At 40.3% G+C, this 16851-nt stretch overlaps 1 protein-coding gene across 1 annotated transcript in view; it reads left to right on the top strand.

The window, feature by feature from the left end:
• Positions 1–16851, top strand: part of Slc25a21 (solute carrier family 25 member 21) — a 466934-nt gene that overhangs the window by 395376 nt on the left and 54707 nt on the right. The gene's annotated exons all lie outside the window — the stretch shown is intronic.

Here is a 16851-nt window from a genome sequence, read left to right as displayed (position 1 = left end):
GACTTGTTACTCTAGGTATCTAGGAAAATATGCAACATTTGTTCTTTTATCTTTACCTTATTTCATGTAATATAATGTCTTCAAATTTCATCCCTGTTGTAATACTTGCACAAACTGCCTCTCTTTTTAAAGCATATACTGTTTTTGTCTCATTTTCACCTCAGTGTTATTTTGAACAATGGCATTATTAACATGGAGCACTTCATCACATAACAATGTTTTGATCAGTGACAGACAGACCATATATATATATATATATACATATATATATATATATGTATATATATATATATATGACTGCAGTCTCATGAGGTTACAATGGAGCTGAAGCATTCCTGCAGCACCGCCTGATGTGCGGCCACTGTGAGGTCACAGAGCAATGCATTGCCTGTGCTTTGTGTAGCGTTAATCTAAATACACGTAAGGCTTGAGACACAGGTCCATAGTTAAGAATATATACTGCTCTTGCAGAGAGCCCAAGTTTATTTTATTTTATTTTAATTTTATATAACAAAGTCCAATTAAATGAAAACAAACATTTATACACAATATTTGGGAATTTGGGCGTCGTTCTTTCCAAACTACTTCCTGCTGGTAAGGGGCGCTGTCTTGGGGGGATTCGAACAAGATTCAGAAATCCTGGCTGTAGTCTCTCAGGCTGCTTTGTCCAGCTGTTTTGAATGTAGGATTAGCTTGTACTCTGTTTCAGGCGGTCTGGCGTGATCAAACCACATTAGTCTGGAAGAAATCCACATCTTTTCATTTTCTGTGGAAACAAAAATAGAAATCCTTTTCCCCAGTAACTTGTCTTTCAACTTAAATTTTGGAGTCAAAGCATTTTTTTAATTTAATTTATTGTTTTACATGTCGATCCCAGTTCCCTCTCCCTCCCTCCCTCCTCCCCAGCCCTCCCTCCTTCCTTCCCTCCCTTTTACCCTCTCTGCCCTCTCACATGCACTCTAAACACCCTCCCCTCCCATCCCCCCCCAATTCCATGTGTAGAGGAATGCCATCCAGTTGGGGTCATGTAGATCTGACAGGTCATGTGAAGTAGGGACTAGGGCTTCTTTCTCTCCTACCTGTCTCTAGATTAAGGCAGTTATCCCTCCATGGGGGATATGTTCACAAAGTCCTTTTGTGCACCAAGGATACATCCTGGCTCCACTGTCTGAGGTCCCTTAGACTGCTCAGTCCTTCTGGCTGAGACCCATATTCAGGGGGGCCTGAGTCAGTCCCATGCTGGCTTCCCAGCTATCAGTCTAGTGGCCCTTAGCTCCTCCTAGTTCAGGTAAGCTGTCTCTATGTGCTTCTGCCGCGTGGTCTTGTCCTCTCCATCTGCTTCTGGGTTCTAATTCGACTCAGTGTTTATGTATGGGTGTTTGCTCCTATTTTCAAAAGGTATTAGTTGAGGGCTCCATGGAGAAGTTAGTTGTTGATCTCACTCTCCGGGAAGGGCATTTATAATAGCCTTTCCACGGAAGCTGGGAGCAGTCTTGTAGGAGAACCCAAGTTTTATTCCAACACCCCTGTCAGGCAGCTCACACCTACCTCCAACTCCAGCTCCAGGGAGTGTCAATTCCTCTAGTCTCTGCAGGCACCTCCACTTATATGTATATACACCCTACACACATATGTAATTGAAAATAAAATAAATTTAAAGTATAATGCATAGAATTATGTAAAATATATATTACATAATGAAAATTAATGACTGCACTTGTTTACAAATAATATATGCATGTTGTCACTATCTTAGCATGTACTATTTAAAAACAAAGGTTACTGTAAAACAGTGACCTCGTACATCTTATACTTATTTCAAGAATCTCTCAATTACATCAAAGGCCACACAGGGAACTGACTTATACTACCCAGTTTTGTTTAGTTCTACTATGACACTTGCCTGTCTCCCTCAATGGGTCGCAGACTCTCTGAGCATAAAGAATGTGTCTGACTTGTTCACATCTTAAACCTAATCCTCTGAGCCCTCCCTGTCACGTAACAGATACTCAACTATGTGTTAATGGAGGAATGGATGAATGACTCAGAGAAAAATTTAAGCTCCAAATACGAACTCCAATTCGGGCATCAGGAATTCAGTTGTGGTCTGAGATAACTAAATGACATCTGTCTCTCAGTCTTCTATGAAAAATACACCTGACTTTCTTGTCTTACAAACAAATTATCTGGATTAGTAATGTGTTGTGGCTGCTATTTCTAGCTTCTGGACTTGACAGCTGATCAAACTGAAGCATACCTGCTACCTCAATGACAAAACTAGATGTAGTGTTGATAACTTATTTACTCATGGAGTAGGTACTCAAGAAATATTGAAGATAGGTGACAAATGGATGAGCCTGGAAACAATCATAAAAGCTACAGATTGGTGTGAAGTAATTAAGACAAAATGGTGATAGAGGCTTTGATGGGAAGTGTAGATCAAGATCAGTGTGTAACTCATGATCTTCATTTTTCATCTAAATACTCAAATTAGAATTTAACCCTGCTGCTACACTCCCTGTTTAGGATTGATTATATATCAGTGACCCTCAGAGAAGCAGAGAGAAAATCTGACCCTTTCTAGGTTCATTCCATAAAGTATAGGCGAGGTTTTCCTACGTTCTTCACCCATACAACTGTGAATGTAGTCCTGCTGGCTGTGTGGCAGTGTGACCCCCGTTGTATGTGTTGTGCAAAGCAGTAGACTCTAGAGTGAGAGGAAAGTAGTCTCATTTAAAATGTGCCCTGCATTGCTTAAACAGAGAACATGCCAGTATGCCAACTGAGATTCCTGTCTGTCTTGATGCACAGTGGTGGAATGAAACATTAATTCCATTTGAAAAGATGAAGGCAAGATAATAACCTGGGATTGATAGGTCTTGTATTGTTCTTAAAGGGACAGGGAAAAAAAAAAAAAAAAACAAGAACAAAGTCCCCAGCCAGCCAGGGTTGGGGACTGGAATATGCCACCATATTTGGTGGAGGCAGCTGGCAGGATCACTGTAGCATTCTGGTCTCAGAGACCAGAACTAGCTACATCACAAGCAGGGAGCAGATTAACCATGAGAAGTCAGCTTTCCCCAAATACGCAAATACTCCAGCAAGGGAAGTGAATGGTCTCATGAAGCTCTGGAAGAGCGCCTGACAAACCCGAGTCCTCTGACCTGATTCCTGCAGATAGATACCTGAAAAAGACCAGCCCTGCTGTATGTATTTCTGCTTTGGGATAAATAGTTCATAGGCCTTTGCACCAGAGTTAGGTGTGGTATTCCCAAACCTCTCTCAGATTTACCAATCCAGAATTTCAAGAAGTGAAGCCCATACTTTTAAGGATGAAAGCTTCTCTAAGAAGCCCCTCAAGGTCATTGGCTGGTAGTCACAAGGTCACATCTCTTACAATTGCCAGCCAGGGAAATATGTCCAAGGGTTATATCAAACATAGCAGGGACAGAGAGGGTCCCCTATACTGATCACATGAGCTGAAAGGCATGAATGCTGAAATTTGATTTGCTGTTACAGTGAGGGGGTGCAGAGTACTGGAGAATTTGAAGGTGGTGGCTCTTGTGACAGTAGCATAGCTGCTGATGAGGGTGGTGATCATATGTAGTTTTGTATTTCTTGTCTGCCATTTCTTTTAAGTCTACTCTTATATTTTACATCAACTGCCAAAAACTTTTTCCTCATTAATAGCCATTTTTGTGATATCCAAAAGGCATCAGAGAAGCTAGAAAGAATTGACATTTGGAAAGGAAACAATTTTAGCATAATTCAAAATGCCACATATAATTTTTACACACATAGCCTCAACATAAATCATTGGAATATAAGCCTTGTTTGTTTGTTTGTTTGTTTATGACTGACTTTTATTATATAGTCCAGACTAATGTAGAACTGAAATAACTATATAACCCATTATCCGCAACTTCTCTATTGTTGGAATTGTAGGCAGGAACCATCACACATGGCAGGTATTATACCTCTAACCTTTTATTCAACAAATATTTGCTAACTATCTACTGTATGCCAGATGCTATATTTGGCCCTGGAGAGACATCATTAAATAACAAAAAGGCCTGTTCTGTAGCTGACATCTTCAAGGGGATGACTGAAAGTAAATCTGTCAGGCAAACTGGATAGCATGCTTGAAGAAACAAGATCTATAAAGAGATGCTGGGCAGCGGTGGCACATATCTTTAACCCCAGCACTAGGGAGGCAGGGGCAGATGGATCTCTGTGAGTTCAAGACTAGCCTGGTCTACAGAGCAAGTTCCAGAACAGCCAAGGCTGTTACACAGAGAAGCCCTGTGTCAAAAAGTCAAAGTGGGGTGGGGATAAGAGAAATAAAGCTGATAGAACAAAAAGGTAACTCCTGGGTGGAGTTGCTGAAACAGAAGAGAGTTGAGATCAAGTTCACTGAAAAGAGGACATGTAAACAAAGATATGAAGAAAAGATCTGAGCCATCAGATATGTAAGGTCGAGGACCAAGACAAGGTGAAGCATGTGAAAAGACACTGGAGTAGTGTGCACCCAATTCAAGGAACAGGAAGAAAATAAATGAGGCCATGGGAGAGTGAAGACAGAAAGAGCTCACAGGTTAGAAGAAAGGTGCATCACAGGACAGGCTAGGAGAGAACTAGGGGTCCTGCATGAACTTATTTTACCTTGAAGAGAGAGGAGAAGAACATCGGGAGACTAAAGGCAGCAGAGTCACATGATCTGTTTTTTTTCATTGTGATAAATCCATTCTGGAACTGCCTTGAAAGTAGACAACAGGGAGACCAATGAAGGCCCGTTACACTCACTCAGGTCAGGCATGGTCAGCACTTGCATTAAGGCCTGTTACAGTCATTCAGGTAGGGTATGATCAGGACTTGGACTAGGGCAATAAGGATGAGCAAAAGAAGAATGAGTTCAGAGCCTCTAGCATTGAATAAATATAAAGGTGGAGTTATCACTACTTCATCTGAAGAATACTGTCAGTGGAACAAGTTTGTGAAGGGAAAAATCTTTAATTTGGTTTGGATATGCTAATTATGCAGTAACCATTAGATAGCCATGTAAATGGGCACCTGAAGGTGTATGGCAGTTGCCAGCATATGGGTGATATTCAAGGTCAAAGAACTGGATGGGAGTGATTTGGCATTGCTTTCCAAGTGTTTAGATTCTACTCAGTTTATCCAGTTAGTGTTTTTCAAGGATACTGAAGGAGTTAGGCAGAGAAATAGTTAAACTCCATTCATTATAATAATGAGGTATAAAGTACTTTGTCAAAGTAATCTGGAAAACTTCATACTCAGAACCCTATAGAGTGTGTTTATCTAGATTTTGGCTTGTTAAATTCACAAGACTTGGTGACTACCCATTTAACGTTGTTTAAATAAAATGGTAAGAACTCAAGCACTTAAAAATAGGATACTATTAAAGACAACGAAAGAGACTAGTAGCCCTGGCTCAGCTGTTCCTCCAATCAAAGCCCAATGTCTTAGCTCCTTCTAGAAACTTCAGCCAATCTAGAAAGACAAGGGAGGAACCAGGGGTAGAGGGAAGTTCCTCAGAGAAGAGTTCAAGAACTCGGCTTTGAAGACAAGTGGGACTGCTCTCATCCCCACAGCACCATTTCCTAGCTGTTCAACTTTTTAGTTTGTCCTTTCCTAAAATGAAGTTCTACTATGTATTCTGTGTAAGCCTTGAATGGAATAACAATGGTGAAGTATTTCACAATTGCTACTTTCATTTCATACTTCCCCTTCAATAATTTTAATTACAATAAAAGTCCAAGGTGACACAATACTGTTCTTTACACACTTTTAGTGAATTGAAAGATGACTAAATTAGACTATGAATTATGACTTGTAAAAGTTCAGGTGTGGTGGTGCATGCCTTTAATCCCAGCACTTGGGAGGCAGAAGCAGGTGGATCTCTATGAGCTTAAGGCCAGCCTAGTCCAGAGTGCCAGGATATCCAGAGCTAACACAGTGAAACCCTGTCTCAAAAAAACAAAACAAAAACAAACATTCCTGGTCCAATGGCTAGTTTGCTGTATGATTATTTTCGAGTCTTATTTGACTCTGATGCCACCAGGGGGCACCTCAAGAAATTAATTTTGGGAAAGAATATGATAATTGAGAACTACAAAGAGTTCATGCACTTCCAAACATGACCTGTATTTTTGAAGAAAAGTGCCCAGTGTTCTTGGTGCACACATCCTAAGATTCAGATGTGTATTAATTGCTTGTTGCAAAATTCCATGCAAGGCATGTGAATTCCTTAGACTTGGGTTACACAATTTCTTAATCACACATTTGGGGTAAGATTCGATTTATGAGGGACATCTGTGAATTCTGGGGATCTCTTCCTCAGTCAAATGTGACCCTGCTACTACAGTAAGCTTTTTCTTATCCCTCACAATAAAACCATCCAAGCAAGGCTTTATTAGAGTCTGTGCTATATAGCACGTGGTACAGAACAGACTATAGAGCCTCAATTATTATTATCATTGTTATTTAGATTCTCTCGGTTATTTACTGATTTGAGTATATTTATTTCAATTGATATAAATTGAAAAGCATCTTCAATGATAGTTTTCATTTTATGCACTTTAAATTTACTTCTATTACCCTTAAATTCACAGAGAAAGTAATGTTTCCAATTTGACATTTTAACATACGTCATCACACTTTGTTCTTATTCATGTCCCTCTCATAAAGCATTTCCCATCCTCTTGCTCCTCTATCGCTCGTTTCCTTCACTTCCAAAACAGTTCTGTCTTATAATTCCATACCACATGTGTTCCATTCCTATTCACCAGTTTTACTGCTAGCAGTTCTTTGCTTCCAACATAACAAAATCAAAGACACCCAAGAGAGAAGAGATTTTTTAGCAATCAGGTACTCTCAACCCTCCTCCAACACCAATGGGATATTTCTTCTTTATAGGTACTGGCTAGAGAATATGTCTTTCCTTGTGGCTGGTTAAAGCCACTAAGTTATTTCTAAAGGGCAGGCATAGAGGATGTCTCTATTCTAACAGTAATGTTAGAGAATTAGTTTGCTCACCTTGTTGTACTGATTTTTTTTTTACCATGGTAGAAAAACAGCTATTGTGTGATCAAGCCCCAAATCACATAGCCTTTATTGACAAATAACTTTGAATTATCAAGATCATAAAGTAATAACCTTGAATTACAAGAGATTGGTAATAAAGTCAATTGTTCCTTAAACATGTTATAACTTGGACTAAATAATGACTTAAATACATAATGTGTATAGTATTCTGTTAAAATTATATATCAGTATTGATAAACCTAAGTCATATGTGGGGATCTTTCCATATGTAGATATGTGTGTGTATTGCATAAGAATGTATATATGTATTTAGTATTTAAATGCTAACTGAAAATTTCTACATGCTATATCTAAAACATAACATTTAAAGTAACACATTCATCAAATAATGTGAGCAAGCACAGTATAAAAGTTTTTTTCTGCCATGTCAGAGAAGTCTTCCAGTAGAAAACAAAGGTGTCTGTTGATACCTAGTGTGTAGTCCTAGAAAGAGGTCATTAGCCTAGTGCTTGGCACAAAACATATTACATGAATGGGTAGATGAATTCTAGTTATTTCATGAATGGGAAGGGGAGAAATTAAATACACAGGACATAAGGTAGGTGAGAACATGGTGTTTTCTGAACAGAACAAGGAATTTCCTCTGTGAACTTACTTAGCAGTGTGCTGAGGGGAAGCTGGCTAGTGGTTTTTACTCCATGACCAGCTTATCTCAGCTTATCTTCCTGCATTTTTGTTTTGCTTTCTTTGCCTTTCAGTCGCTTTTTCTCACTGGTGCCTCCATACAAGGGAAAGACTGATGTTTATTTCCAAAGAGAAGTGGGGTGGGGTTTTTTGTTGGTTTGTTTGTTTGTTTGTTTTATGAGCAATGTAATTTGCTGTCACTGATGGGCAATATATTTGTTGTGTGTCTGGCTATAAGAAAGTTATTTATAGATTAATGAGGCAGTTAGCACCTGTATTTTACCAATATTATTTACCATTTTGGTTGCTTCCCAGTGCTATTTTCACTTTGTCTGTCCTTAGCATTTTCCTTCAGCGCTCTGGACTTGAATGCCTTCTTCCTTGGGCTAAACTGAGCAGCATGCTTAGTGAGTGAGACTCTCTGCCAGCATCCCAAGGAGTGGAGCCAGAAACCCACCTCCTAAATGATATAGACAGCCAAATGTACCTCTTTGTGCTTTAGAAAAGAGAAATTATAGTTTACTTTAGACAGATTAACAAAGTTAAACTGTTGTGGTAAATTAATACTACAGATTCAACAATGTGTGTTCATAAAAACTTTGAAGAATTCTTCTATATCTCCTATAATTAAAATGATATGATTTAAATCAATAAATATATCCAAGGACAATATGAAGAAACTTAAGTCAATACTTCTCAATAATGAATAAATAAAAAGTTGTTGTCTGTGAGGCATACAACTAGATAATGTGCAGAGAGAGAGAGAGAGACATTGGAACGCTCAATCCTAAGTGGGATGTCTTCATCAAAGTCCCCTCTCCTCTCAAGGCTCAAGGATCCATGCAGAAGAGAAGGCAAAAGATTGTGAGAGCCAGAGGTGGTAGATGACACCAAAGAAACAATGTCTCTCAGACACAACATGACTGGTGCACAAATGAACTCACGGGGAGTTCACGTGGGAGCACACACAGGGTCTGCACAGGTTCAAGCCAGAGGGTCCAGCCCTGAGAGAGGGAAGTGGACACAGGCTCCCATCCCTACCAAGAAACTGTGGTGATATTTTGTTTGTGCTTTAACAATTAAAGCTTGCCTGAAGATCAGAGTGCGGAACTCAGCCACTGGTTAGTCATACAGGCCAGGCCGTAGTCGCACACACCTTTAATCCCATTATTCAGGAGATAGAGACAGGCAGATCTGTGAGTTTGAGGCCATCCTGAGCTACATGAGATTGATCCAATCTAAAAGAAAAACAGAACCAGGCAGTGATGGGTTCACACCTTTAGTCTCAGTACTTGGGAGTCACACACCTTTAATTCCAGCACTATGTAGGTGGAGACAGGAGTGATATGGCTGGGCAGAGAGAGGACTATACGGTGGGAGGAGACAGGAGCTCATTGCATTCAGTCTGAGAATCTGTAGGGACAGCATCACCTCTTTGGTCTGAGGATTCAGTGGAAATAAAAACTAGCAGCTTTCTGTTCAGCTTCTCTGATCGTTCAGCATTAACCCATATATCTGACTCCAGGTTTTTAGTATTAAGACCTATTAGAACTCATGTTACAAGAAACTATCTGCAACTGATACCTGCTGGCAAAGGAAAACCCAGTTTTCTCCAATGGAGTCCCACTAGATATATTAACCACACTTCATGGAAAGCCTCATGCCCCAGGTATAGCTGCCCAACACAAAATGGAATCAATTGTATTTTTGTTTCATTTTCTTTTGGTTTTTTTTTTTATGTGGGTCTCTATTTGTTGTCTGTTATTTTGTTTTTATGGATTTTTCAAAGAGAAAGAACATAAAATTGGGAGGGTAGGAGGGCAGTGAGGATCTGGGAGGAATTAGGGGAGTGGAAAACACGATCAAAATATATTGTATGGGAAAAAATGTCAATGAACAAGTTGTGCCTGAAGAGCTAACATGAATTGAGTAATGAAAACTTTTCTTAATTTTATGTTAGACATTAACTAAAAGTTTTTGTGAACATTGGCCTGCATCGGTCTTTATATTTGAAAGTGAAGAATCCACTTCATTGAAGGTTTCAGAATGGTTTCCTTTCCTTGGAAAAACACCCCGGTTTCCCAATCTGTTGGCTATGTGAAAATGGTGTCAGTTGCCCCTACAATCTTCCTAACATAAGATGGGAGTTTCTCTGTCATTCCCATAGCACTACTGTAAAGCCTTCTTTTTGTCCCCACACTCTAAACTATGGAGACTTGTGGAGTGCATATGATGTTAAAATAACACCCAAAGTTCTGCCCTGAGATAACTATCCATCCAAAATTGAAAGCTGCACACTCACAGCCCAGGACTGGATTCAGCCCTCGCTGTTTTAATTACCTAGTCACTGCATGCGAGTAAGAAACTCTGGTTTAACCATAGAAGAAAGAGGTTATTGTGTGACTTCAATCAGCTTTGTATTAGGAAGTTATTTTTTTTTTTTTTTAAGGAAAATGATGTGAAGGGAAGAAATGGGATGAAAACAACAAACTAGCTCAAGATCCCTATTTCAATATAATTTGGAGAAAATGACTGATTTGGGTTGGTCCTGTTGCCAAAAGAGATGACTCAAGCGTTCCAAACCAGAAATGGAAATCAGAAGGATGCCTGAAGCCTGAAAGAAGAACAAATTGTCAAGATATGATTGACTGTATGGCTTCAAAATCAACTGTACCAAAGATGAGCTTGGATAGTTGCCCAGAGCAGAACTGAATGGTGATGTTCATTTAGACTGTGGCTGTTGAAATAAAATAAAATGTAGTGATTGTATTCTGTTAGATATACAGATGTGTTAATGCTTTCCAATTTCCCCAACTGGGGACCTGGTGTCACTTCCCCTTGTTTCTCGCTTCACCGATGAGTGTTGCGGCAGCTTGGGATGCATATTGACTGCCAGGTTTTTGGCAAAGACAGAGAGACTCCAGGTGGAAGTACCCTTCTCGTACCGTGTGCATTGCAGGTGGCTTGGAGAATGGCTTTTTACCTTGGAAATAACTTCTGTATTTGAGTTTCAGCCTCAGAAAGTGTACATTGTGGATCACTGTGCTGACCTTTCCGGTGTAACTGTCATTGCATTTGACTTATGAATCTGGCCACTTTTGAGTCTTGAAAACATTTTCTCTCTGAGGATTCCAGAGAAAGTCTCAGTTTTCATGGGCAGGGGGTTTGCACACTGGTCTTTTCCTCTTTTAGAGGGAAGTGTGTGTGTGTGTGTGTGTGTGTGTGTGTGTGTCTGCATTTATGTACATTCATGCCTCCTCAATCACACTTCATCATTTTCAGTAGGGAAGAGGTGGGAGTTTGAGACAGTTTCTTGTGTAGCCCAGGCTGGCCTGGGACTCACTGTGATCTTAAATTTCTGATCCTCCTGTCTCCACTCCTCTTGTGCTGTGATTACAGTTTGTGCCTCCACACCCAGTCTGTGGAGTGCTATGAATCAAAACCAGGTTTGTGCATAATAGACAAGCACTTGTGAGGACCAGACCCAGGACTTAGTACTTGCCAGCACTCTAACTAGCCAGCTAGGCTGGCTCACCATGGAGTCCCAGGAATCTCTCTCCAGACCTGGGATTACAAGTTTTCATGTGGGTGCTGGGTGTCTGAACTCTGGCCTTGCTGGCATGGAAAGGACTCTATGGACTAAGCCATCTCCCAACCCTTAGGCCAGCATATATTTTATTCTCTATTTCCTTGCTTAATGATTGCTTTCTAGTGAACTTATCAGTTGAGTTTCATAATAAACTTTCTGATAAATGGGGTTAGTTTCTCCGTAAAGGTCAGTTGTGAGACAGCTACACTGCCCTTCTTACTCTGTTATAGCCACGAGAAGGAAATAACCCTCATTGCTGTTCCTACCACAAAACCTGCCCAAAGCAACTCAGGAAATTCCTTAGCCTGATTGTTAGGGGTCCAACTCTATAGAACAAATAGTTTTCCAACAAATAGTTTTTGTGCACTGCAGTTTAAAAAAATAAGAATGAAATCAAGGAGGTGGTGACTCGGACAGAAAAAAGGAGGGGTACAGGGACACATGGATAATTTTCCACTCCTTAGTTTCTCCATGTGAGTCGGATTTTGAGAATGCTACACCCTGCCCTTTCTAGTCACTGTTCACCACAGTTCTTAGTTCTCAGTCTAACTTAAAACAAGCAGGGATTTTTCCATATCCCCAAATGGAAACAGTGTTACAAGATACACAAAGTTTAATTAAGGTGTGTCTGGATACTTGATCCCTTGATATCTAAAATTTAGATTTTAAAACAGGGAAACCTAAAACTGTCCCTCGTAATGAACAACAGGAAAGGTGTCTTTGAAGGTTTGACTTGCTATATATGAGCCACCAAACTACACACAAGCTAAGAATTCCACATTTCCGGCTTCCATGTAATCTGTGCCCTTCATTGGTTGTTTGATGACCTTTTAGCCGCCCATATGTTAAATTGTGTTGTATCTTAAAAATGAAGATAGGAAGAAATGTGGGGTAAAATTGCTTCATGGTTTTTGGCACAAACATTTTTTCAATAAGCTATCTGTGAGCTGTGTCTTTGAGAACACGTGCAACTTAGTTTTTTGATCTTCGTTTTATAGACATACATAAGTACTACAAGGCCTGTTTTGATTGTTCGATTAAAAACAAATGTGATTCAATTTTGTAGTACCAAGTGTATCAGGTTTTCAAATAACAGCTCTCATTTAGTATGTATCACACTAAGCACCATAAGCTAATGGCTTTGGAGACCTGAAACACCATCCTCATGTTTACTATGACTTTGGTCTGCTGGTATCCCATGTTCCACTGCATGCTCAGGATCTCTCATAGGCAGTCATGCTAATAGGGTAAGATTATAATGCATCATGGGTACTCAGAAAGAAATAACCTAACACATTTCTATTACAATGACCCTGAGTCACTTTCTCCGAAAACTTTGTTTAACAATTAGCAAGTATCTTTAATATGAGTACTGCTTAAGAATTATAGTTTGGAGAACTCAAGAATTACTACAGAAGTTAGCAGTACTGGCTAGTCTTCCAGGCGACCTGGGTTTGATTCCCAGTACTCACATGGTAGCTTACAACTGTCTTGTCAATTTAGTCCCAGGGAGTCTGATGCCCTTTCCTGGCCTCCTTGAACACCACACACAAAATGTGGTGCACAGATGTACATGTAGACAAAACACACAAAACAATTTTTCTTAAGAAGATTTAAAGTTTGAGGGATTTCTTCAGAAAAAAAAGAAAAAGACAGTTGTAAAATTGAATGAGAGCAATAATTATATATGCAAATACCTACATGTGTTTTAGAATGTGTGATGTGGGGGGTGAGTGTGTACAGATGTGCTCTCATGGAAGTCAGGGGAAGATGGGGGGGCCCTGCTCTGTCACTCCCAGTCTTGTTCCTTGAAACAGGTTCTCTCTGGATGTGGAGCTTGACGTATGCCTATAACCTCAGCAACCCTCCTGTCCCCTGCTCCCTCAAGTTCTAGGGCTATAGGACATGCCACCATGTCTGACTCTTACGTTAGTGAAAGAGATTCATACTCAGGCTCGTGTGCAGCAAGCACTGCAACCCACAGCGCCATCCCCAGCCCTCTCGTGCACTTACTTTGTATGGAGTAGGACATATTCAACAATTTTTTAACATTTTACTTATTCTTAATGAAATCCCATTATGAATCCAAGCCCATATTTTCTTACACAAGACAAAGTCAGACTGACACCTCTTAGAAGTAAGTGAGGAACAAAACGTGATGGATGCCATATAGTTTATAATATACTTGTCTACATATTTTATTAAATTAATTAATTCATTTTTCCAGCCTGATCACAGTCTCCCCTCCCTACCTTTTCTCCTCCCAGTCCTTCCCTAGAACCCCTGCTATCCCTTCTCAAGCCACTCTTCCTCCTTTCTCTTCCGAAAAGGGCAGGCCTCCCATGTTTGCCAGCCAGCCATTACATGTCAAAATCAAGTTTCAGTAAGACTAGGTACCTCCTCACCTATTAATGTTGGATGAGACAACCTAGTATGAGGAATAGGTTTCCAAAGGCCAGGAAAGGAGTCAGAGACATCCTCTGCGCCCACTCCAAGCTACACAACTGTAACATACAGTGGACCTAGGTTAGTCCCATGCAGGCCTTCTGGTTGGCAGTCTCTGTGAGCTTCTATGAGCCCAGATTAGTTGATTCTGTGGGTTTTCCTGTGCTGTCCTTGAACCCTCTGGTTCTCACAATCCTTCTTCCCTCCTCTTCCACAGGATTCCCTGAGCTCTACCTAGTATTTGGCTGTGGGTCTCTGTATCTGTTTCCATCAGTTGCGGGGTGAAAGCCTCTCTGATGACAGTTGGACTAGGCACCAACCTATAAGTAGAGCAGTAAATCATTCAGAATCACTTCTTTGACTTTTTCTTATTGCCAGTCATGTTTAGCTCTAGCCTAGGTACCTTGACTGTTGATCCTCTGGGTCCTAGCCCTCCAGGCAATTTCAGGGTTGAGCTCTGGCTCATGATATGGGTGTCAGTCTGGACCAGTCATTGGTTGGCCACTCCCATAATTTCTGCACCACTTTTACACCAGCACATCTTGTAGGCAGGGCAAATTGTAGATTCAAGGTTATGTGGCTGGGTTGGGGTACCAATGCCTCCAGTGGAAGTCTTGCCTGGTTACAGGAGATGTCCAGTGCTGGCTCTACATCCCCCATTGCTAGGAGTCTTAGCTAGGGAACCTTCATAGATTTCTGGGAGTTTCCATTGTATTATGCTTCTAGCTCATCCCAGAGATGACCGCTGGCCCCAGTTGTCTCTCCAAAAGGATGCATACTCACACCTCAAGAAAATTTGCTCAACTATGTTCATAGCAGCATTGTTTGCAATAGCCGGAACCTGGAATCAACCTAGATGCCCCTCAACCAAAAAATGGATAAGGGAAATGTGGTACATTTACATAATGGAGTACTACTCTGCAGTTAAAAACAAAATAAAACACAAACAAAAAAACAATGACTTGAAATTTCCAGGCAAATGGACAGAATTAGAAAAAGCCATCCTGAGTGAGGTAACCTAGACCCAAAAAGACAATTATCATGTATACTCATAAGTGGATATTGACAAATCAAAGGACAAGCAGCCTACAGTCCATAACCCTAGAGAACCTAGGTAACAAAGGGGATCCTAAGAGAGACATACATGGATCTGCCTAGGAAGAGGAAAAAGACAAGATCTTCTGAATAAATTGTGAGCATGGGGGACAGGGGAGTTAGAGGGGGGAGGGTCAAAGGGGAGAGGGGAGGAAGGAAGAAGAGTGGGGAAAAAGGAAATTAACTGCAAAAAAAATCAGAAATAGAAGAGAGGAGTTCAAAGGTCCCCAAGAAAGGGAAATTATTAATACATAAGGAGCTGGATATGCAAATTAGCATGGTTTGATACTACATAAAATATACATGTATTGAATAATCACACTACGCCCTATAATTTATAAATTATTATGTGTCTATTAAAATTAAATTAAAGACTTTGTTTAAAAAGAAAAAAAGCCTTTCACAAAATAAGTCATTCCCCCCCCTTGAATTTTTTAAATCCATGCATCCTGTTTGCCAAACAGAAACTTCAGCCAACTAATCAAGCCAGAGAGACAGCATCAGCTTGGAACTTCCTCACATTCTCCTTCCCACATTTTGTATGAAACTCTTCCCAAGGGACAACCTTAACAGATTTTTTTTTCTAATTCTTTCTCAGAGGACATGGCATAGAAGACCTGCAGATGCCATTTTGGCCATTGGGACCTTAAGGCATAATTTCTGGATCTAGGACTCTAAACTTCAAGTAGTTAACACAGTTCAATTGTATTAAAGTAAAATTTTATTGGAAATGTTACAGGGTATCTCAGAGAATTGATATCAGAGGGAAATATTCAAAAAGTGATCTGTAACTAAGTCTAAAGAAATCCTGATGATAGAGTCATATACACAGCATCAAATTCCCTTCCCTTTCATGCTTCCAGCCTCTCCGAATAGGGACTGCCTTTCCTTTCCTCTTTTCTTTCCTTTCCTTTTCTCTTCTTTCTTTTTCTTTCCTTTTCTGCCACAGCAGATTGGCTTCCTCCAAATGACAGAAACATGGCTACTGTTGATATTCTGGTTGTATATTTTAGAGCTTTAACCACACCAAGCAAGACTTGCGCCAATTCATAAATCCTGGAGAGAAATTCAAATAGGTCTAGCTTGAATCGCACTGAAGAATTAGAATGTGACTTGGGTCCCTTTGAACAAGGTGTCTGACCAAACCCTGCCTCCCAGTTATGTCCTACTGCATTGACAAATTGGTTGCCAGTGTTTTGGTAGACTGGGTGTGTGGCAGTACTCCACAGAAGCAGTGTTGGCACTTCCATCGGGACATGGCTACTGTTACATGGATATTCTGTGAAAACAGTGCAGGAAAGTTGGTGATTCTAGAGCTGCATTTACCACCCAAAGCTGCATAGGATCCCTTAGAACTTTCTGTTAAAACTGCTCGTGCTATTATTATAAATCTCAGTATGGTGGGACAAGATTACTGTACACAGAAGGAGCCAGCTGAGCTGAGAGAAGAGAAGGAGAGCAAATCAATGAAACAGAGAGGTCTGGACCTCCCAGCTTTTTACAGATTAAACCCTTATGCTACTCCCAGATGCCTCTCTGTTCCCTCCTGCCTGACAGCTCTTTTTAATATTTTCTTCCATTACTTTTAAAATGAAGCCCTTGTGTTACTCATGAGACCATCCTCTTCCATAGAAGTCAAGCTTCTAGACAAACGTCTAAAGTAAGGCAAAGTTTCTCATGTTCTCTTCTTCTTTCCTTGGGATTATAGAATCTGATGATTGATAAAAACCAACTTTGAGAATCAACAAGCCCACCCATTGCCAAATACATCTCACCTCTAGTATCCACGACAAGTGGACATCCAGGACATCTAGGTTGTTTAACCATACATTGTAGAACTCACCACTTTTCAGGAAAAGACATTCTATCTCTGGACAGTTTTGCATATTAGAAATTTTTTCTTAATCCCAGCACTCAGGAGGCAGAGGCCAGCCTGGTCTACAAATCAAGTTCCAGGACAGCCTCCAAAGCAA

Source organism: Phodopus roborovskii, unplaced genomic scaffold (assembly GCF_943737965.1).
Source record: "Phodopus roborovskii unplaced genomic scaffold, PHOROB, whole genome shotgun sequence".
Taxonomy (NCBI): Eukaryota; Metazoa; Chordata; class Mammalia; order Rodentia; family Cricetidae; genus Phodopus; species Phodopus roborovskii.
This window is presented reverse-complemented; position numbering and strand designations above follow the sequence as displayed.